This window comes from Pterocles gutturalis, unplaced genomic scaffold, assembly GCF_000699245.1.
Source record: "Pterocles gutturalis isolate BGI_N339 unplaced genomic scaffold, ASM69924v1 scaffold25323, whole genome shotgun sequence".
NCBI classification, from domain to species: domain Eukaryota; kingdom Metazoa; phylum Chordata; class Aves; order Pterocliformes; family Pteroclidae; genus Pterocles; species Pterocles gutturalis.
The window spans coordinates 26,722-34,218 of NW_010126325.1; positions in this window are offsets into that span (position 1 = coordinate 26,722).

The window sequence follows — 7,497 nt, forward strand, 5'->3', positions numbered from 1 at the left end:
GTCTGTTCTGAAAAACAGGATTTTAAATGGCACATGAAAACTCAGCTATTTGAAGCAGTAACTGAAAAAGCATTTTTTTTTTCCTGGTGCCCTTAGGCTTCCTAATTACTACAAATTAAATTGAAACAGGTGTGCTCAGAGGCAGCTGAGCTAACATTGCCTTGGCCCAACTAATTACAATCCTTGACAAGTGAAGTTGTAGTGTTTATAATAATAGATCGTTTTGAATTTTGCACCATTTTCTGCTCTTCCTGCAGTTCCTATCGGGAGGCTATTTGAGCCACTAACGCAAGGTGGTAACTCATTTTGGTGACAAGTGCATTCAGATGGGACAGTGGCAGGCTTCTGGCAAGCTGGCTTTTAACAAGGTCAGAGAATAGTGCAGAACAGTTGAAATAAGATCATGGAGGGAACAGAAATTATAACCAAGCCAAACCCAGTTCTTTGATTGTTTTTGCAGTCTCAGTAATTGCAAATACAGTGGATACAGGTTGTGTTCCCTTGATATAGGCTGAGAAGCAATTACAAAGGGCTGCATTTCATGGCATTCTTAGAAAAGAGTGAAGTCCTCAGTTTGCATCTGTATTCTTCTGTCTTCCTCGGCTTGTGAGTGAAATGCCAACTAGTCAGGAGATGCACTGTGACATAACATTGGAAATCTTTAAGGTGTGTGCTCTGAAGGGGTCCCAAATCTCAGATTTTTGAGGTCACTTAGGGTCTTAGAGAACTTTTGGGCATCTTGGAGAACTTCTCAATAGGGTTTTCCTTCAGTCTGCAGGTAGCTGCGGGGAGGACAGCGGGACTCTCCCGGCCCGTTTGCTGAGGATGGTGTGGCTCTGTGTCTCGGGTGGTGCCTAGCTCAGGCTGGACAAACAGATGGAAGTTTAGCCCAGAGAAAGCTGGACTGCTGGTTGGTATTGAGAAGCAGCCAGAGGCAATATTAGTCCGTGAAGACAGTGGACCTGCTGTTAGATCTCTAGTCAAATGAAAACTTTAATAGTCAAAATTAGCCCCGCTGCTTGATAGCGTGTTTCAGAAGTAATCCAGATAGGTTTTGGATGGACTGGGGTTTTTTGACCTGGCCCACTTTTACTACACTTTAAAAAAAAAAAAAAAAAAAAAGTTTTCAAATTGATGCTGGAGCACAGGGCGGGGGTTCCTTTGCCAAAAGGGCATCTCAACAATGCTTATGGCACTACAGCTCCAGGATCTACCTGCTGATTGCTGGGTGGCATCCGAAATACTCTGCAGAATGTTCAAAGAGTTCCCGATTGACTAACTGGTTGCATGTTGTTGGGGGACAGAGTTACAGTAGCAGGTTCCAGGGCATATAGAGCCTTATCAGTTGTATCTCAATTTAGATAAAGAGACTGGAATATAATGCAACTGTTTTCATTCATCCCTAACCTCTTGATATCTTTAAGGGTGTTTACGTGTCATACGAAGATGTTAAGGAGACAGATGCAATGTACTCTTAGAAGGAACAAACTCAGGGCTCTTTTTTTTTCTTGTACATGGGTTTTCTCCTGTTTCTCTTACAAATTGAAGGAGAAAAACATGTTTGAAGGTACAGTCTTGTACACCATTTGGAGGAATAAATTGCAAAATTTCAGTGACAAGCATGGATCTCTTATCGGTTGAGCTATTGAAGATGTGGGAACATGAACTAGAAAGACAGCGGCTCTGTGCTGTGCTGATTCAGAGGAGGCAGGAGTTGTTGGCATGCTGTTCAAGGTCCTTTTTTTTTTTTTTTGTCACAAACTTAGAAAAGAGTTTGGCATTTAAGTACAAAATTTTAATACTATTTAAAACTGTAACCAAAATAACTGATTGAGTAAATCCATTCAGACTAATGTTACTTTGTTGGAGCTTTGTAATGTTTTGGTGAAAAACATAATTTGGTAAGCAAAGGAAAACTTGTTTAAATTAAACTTTAACTCTCTTGGGCTTAGCTAGCATGTTTCATACTGCTTCAGAAACAAAGTGCTAGTGTTTCAACTCTTTTTTTTTTTTCTTTCTAATTTTTCTGACATTACACATTTGTATTTCAGATGCTGTGAACTTGGGTGCCTTCGTAGTAATTAATGTGCTAGTACAGAGATACAGAGCCAGAGAACAAATGTGAATAAAGCAGAAATCAGCTGATCAATGTAGGAAGCCAGAAGGCATTGGTAACATAATTTTTACATTAAAGTAATAAGTTCTCTACTTAAATTAATCTCTTCTCATGTTAAATCTGTAGCTTTTTTTTTTTTTTTAGTAAATCATCTTTAAAGCCGTTTAAGGAGTCTCTACAGATGAAGTGAGCCAAATGGGTGAATGTAACTTGTATTTATAAAGATGAGATCCAGATGGCAAAACACGGGAATGGGAACCTAGTGGACAATGTTAGAATTAAGTTTGTTAGGACATAGATGGAGGAAGGCAATAGGAGTTTACTTTCCCATTGACACACATTATAGGACAGCTGAGAAGGTTGTTCAGGAGATCTTATAAGAAAAACCTATTCTGTGAATTTTCTAAGTTGAGTTGACCTTCATTTGTGATGCAGCTGGTTAAAGGTGCTCTAGAGAAGGGAAATAACACAGTTACCAATTCATGTTGTTCCTACTTTTGTATTTGTGTTTGTTTGTGTGGGTTTTTTCCAGGCCCTCTTCTGTTGTGGGAAACTGGTGGCACTACTCAGAAAAGCAGCAGCTGGCAGTTCTGTTTTCAGTACCAGATTGTCTGCTCAAATGTTTCGCTATGCACTGCAATGGGACTGAACAGCATCCTGTTCATGTCTTAGCTACCGACTGATCAGTAGCACTCACCCAGAGTGTGGGAGATGAGTGCTTGTCCTGTACAGAGCTGTGAGTGAGAATATTTGTCTTTGAGACAAATGAGAGCCAGAAGGAAAAGGCAGTGGTTTCCCCACCCCCAATTCTGTAGTTCAGTAGTTAGTGTTAGCTGAAGATGTGAGACACCTGGATTTAATTCCTCTTCCCATCTGGGCATGTTCACCTGTGTGCGAGGCCTTAACATTTCAATTATAGTCAATTTATCTCATATCTTTTTAGCATAGACTGTATCATCATTCAGCAGAACAGAGAAGCTATCCAGGATTTTTCTTTGCTTAGGTGAGGACCTGCAAGAAGGTTATGTGTGTTCTCCACCTCTGTCTTAAGGAGTGTTTAGCTGTTGCAGTTGAAGTAGGGAAGACAGGGGATCCCACATCAGTCTACTGATCACTGTTTTGAGGAATTGTCAGCACGTGGGATACTGACCTGCACCCTCTTAGGCCAGGGTGCAAAATTAGCTTGTTCCCTGTGCCTTGGGTGAGTACTGTTTACTGAACAGTTAGATTAAAAAAAATAATTTAGAAGAGCCAGTGACGTGGAGCTAGTGAGGCCCCTTATTCCCCAGGGCAAGGCAGTCAGCCTGACTACCTTAGCTGACCTGCTGTTTTGTGAGTTTGATTGATTTGAAGTACAGACATTCCACTCTTTTTTTTTTTAATTTTTTTTTTTTTTTTTCTTTTTGAGCACGTGAGGGCTGTAGATGCTCCTTTGGTGAGGAGACATCTGAAATCTTTTGTAGGTTCATTGTGTAAATCTATAGGCTCCTTTGAAAATGCAAGCAAAAGTTGGTTGCTCCTTATTAACTTTGGTTCTCAAAAACCCTTGTGTAATGACTGTCATTCTTGGATCATTAATTGCTAGTGACAATGAAGTTAGATTCCTGAGAACGAAGCCGATGAGACTTTGTAACCTGGACCTTAAAGCATAGTGAAGACAGTCAAAGTAGACCAGAAAGTATACTTAAAACTTTTCCACTACTTCACAGGGCCAGTATTTTGTGGCTGGAGGATGTATTGCTCAGGGTACTTGAAAGCGCTTATTGTTTAAAATAAATGCAACATGGAGTACTAATATAATACTCTGATGCTCAGACTAAAACTATAAAAGAATTAGTTGGTTGCTTGTGCTGTGTTAAAGGTGATTGTCAGAATGTATAGTGCTAGACATCAAGCACACCAGATTGTAGTTTGAATTTAAAAAGCCATCAAGCGATGTTACTGTCATTTATGCAGTGGGGGGCTTATAAAAATACGACTTCTGCTTCTTGGCCTTTGAAATATGCAGTGTAAATCAGTCTGGAAGGCTTACCTTCTGTCATAGTTGATCTTGGTGTAAAATATCCTTTCCGGAGGGTCTTTCAGCCAAATACTGATATTCAAGCATGTTAGCAACCTCTGCTGCCTTAGAGCCTGTGGCTCCCACTGATGGATCTGTGCTTCAAAGATGGAGTTTGTTTTGTTTTAGTTTGGAGGGTTTGGGGTGAACTTCTTAATGTAGCCAAGGTCTTGGGGGGGACAGCCAAAATAACTATGAACCTTAGTCACAGTATTATGCCAAAAATGCAAAGGCAGTGATTTAATACTTCCAGAGTAATAGGAATGGTTGAATGCTCAACCGTCCTTCCCTTCCGTAGCTGTGGTTTTTAATTGCTAATCTCTAGCCCAGTTAAGGTATGCTCGTATCTTAGGAAGGTCTCTCTTTTGGGTTTACCTTTTTTTATGGAGTGTAAATTAGATCTAATTTGCAGGTTAATGTATACATCATTCTGGCAGTGAACTTCACTTATACTTGAAAGAAAATGGAGCTTCCCTTCGTTCTCTTTGCACTGTAGAAATAGTAATGGTTGATGACCTTCTGGGCAAGAACTGTTGCATTACCATCAATAGGATTTTTCTGATTATCCAATAATTTAAATCAAGTTTTATCCATAGACCCATCTTGACTTACGCTTTGATACCGCACCTTCCAGAAAAATGAATGTTTTTCAGTGTTTGCACTGAACAGGTTACAGTGTAAATCTGCTAAATAAATGCACAGTGAGGAGCTCCAGGTTTGGAAATTGGATTAACCCTTTCTTTGCTATGCATCAGAGTATTTTCCAGTTAGGACTTACAGGTGCCTGTGTGACTGCCACCTGTCCTTCCCCACGGGTTTGGGAAGGGAGAGGAAGCTTGCTTAGAAGTAGGTTCCCTCTCCTGTAGAGCAGTCAGCCTGTGGAGAAATATTTGATCCCATGACCCACCACGTCAGATTTACACTTCGAACCATGCAAATTTTTCTTTACAGGAAGATATTTTTGTACTGTGGACACCTGCAGCACATACAAAGGTGATGTGGAGTGCTGTGTGCTAAATGTAAAATAATTTCCTCTGTAATGATCAAAAATGATGGATGGTGCTGCCAGTATTTTTAATAGTATGTTGACATATTTTTTGGAAACAGCGTGGCCCATGCTTCTGTTTGTATTTATAATTTAGCATGACTCATAACCAGAAGTCAGAACTGTCCTGGTGAAAAGAAGAGAATGGATATTAAGATTACGAGTGCCAAGGCAGATTTTGTATATCGAAAGCTGACAAAAAAGACGATTTGCAGAGGTTTCAGTAAGTGCATCATTAAATCATCCTTGGCTCCTTTTCAATTGTTTTTTGTTTTTTTTTAAATGATGCTTCTCTAAGCAAAAATATAAACATGTGAAACACTGAAGGTGACTTTCTTGGAAGAACAGTTTTTTTCCCCACTAAGGAAATATATTTTTTCTGAAGATGTCCAATTGATTAATACCAGACCGCATGGAATTACTAACTGAAATGCTCAAGATGTTCTATTGTTTTTATAGCACAACTCAGTTACCAGTGTTTTTTTGTATGTGAAAATATTTGGTAGCCTTGTTGACCAGATAGGCAACGGTATGTGAATTTTGCATTTTATATAAAGGCCCTTGGTTTCACATCTAAAATTTAGGGGATTGATGTTCCTCTAAAACAGTGAGTGCCTGCCTTCATAATTTCTGTAGAGTGTCATGAGAAGGGAGGGCCTCATATCATGCTCGCCCCTGCCAGAACTGGACGTACACGTTTGGTTTTCCTGAAGGCATTTTTGGCCACAGCAAGCTGTCAAGCCTGGAATTGCCTGTAGTCCTGCTGGCCTCAGCAGCTCTCCCCATGGCCCGTGCGGAGATTGAGGTCTGCTCTCCTGGTGTTACAGGCAAGTTCCGTCTTTGTAGCGGAACCCCCTTACTACGTTTGGCGTGAGTAGCACTGGGAAACATACGTATTGTATAAATTCCCTTCTTGAAGCACTACCAGTACTTTGGTTAAGCCACTGTAAAACTACTGGTATGCATTTGTTCATAGTTTGGAAAATACTGTTTTCATTACAGTAAACCAATATAAACATCAGCAATATTCCTATCAAACAAATTAGTTCTCATGTGAAATGTATGGTAAGTAAATTTGTTGTGTAGCTGAATACAGTGTTATTTAATGGAACTTGATTTGGTGCCAACCAAACATATGGATCTTTAAATGCATTCCCCTTGTGGCTATGTTGAAATCATGCACCAATATATGTGCTGAATTCCCTTCCAGACTTGCAGGCTGCCTGCCCTTATTGTATGAGGTTTTGAAATGTGACAAAAAGTGTTGGTGAGTAGGGGGGAAATACAGTGCAACAATTTCTGGTTTGTTAGATATTTAAAAAAAAAAAAAAGGGCTTGACTTAAAGCTTTTTTTCCTCTCACCCCTTCTTCCTTTCAGCCTGGAAAAGAGTTTTATCTTGAAACGCCATAAAGGTTCTTTGTTCCTTTGAGGATTTTTGTCTCCTTTTTTCTTCTACTTCTTTCCTTCTTACCATGGTAAATTGATAAAAGGGGAAAAGGGGAGATAAATGGAAGACAGGGAAACACAGGTAAATATTTTTGTCCTTGCCTTTTTACAATATTAAAGTTATCACTGTAGGGATATATATTTCTGAATAATTTTTCAGAAAACCCTGCCTTTTTTTTTTTTTTTCTTAGTTGTGGCAGTCTGTGTTCTTTGACAGGAAGCAGTATTGGGAAAGCTGCTTCAGCCATCATGTTTTTAACCACGGAACTGTAATGGGCTAACACAAGAGGTTACATTTACACTTACAGCAGAAGCAGTAGCTTAGATCCTTGACTACCAAACGCTTCTGTGTGTACTTACATTGCTTCCTATATGTCTAGTTGTGTTTGAAATTAGTGTCATTCCCTTCTTGTAGTGAAACTTTCTGACACTTGTGTGTCTGTTTAATACAGTGTTCCTCCATAGCTTGTGGTACGTTAAGGTGGGCTTTAAAAATTACTGTACTGTAATTACTTCCAGTCATTTAAATTTAACTTACTGCAATTTCTTTAAAACCTTCCCTTTGTACTTAATCGAATGCTGAAGTGGTGCTAAGAAGGATGGGCTTTTACTTTGTCAAATTCCCTCCAGTGCTATAACCACAAGTGAGTGTGTTAGAAAGATTTACATGTATAACATCTGTGTGCGCTGGTGTCTCTTGTAGTTGAAATTGTGTTTTGGCATAATGAGACTGTTCAATGGCACAAATTGTGTTTCCAGATTTGTGCCTAGCATCATATTCAGAGCTTCGAATGCATTTGGCTTCTGGCTGGCTGGCCAAACCCAGTAAG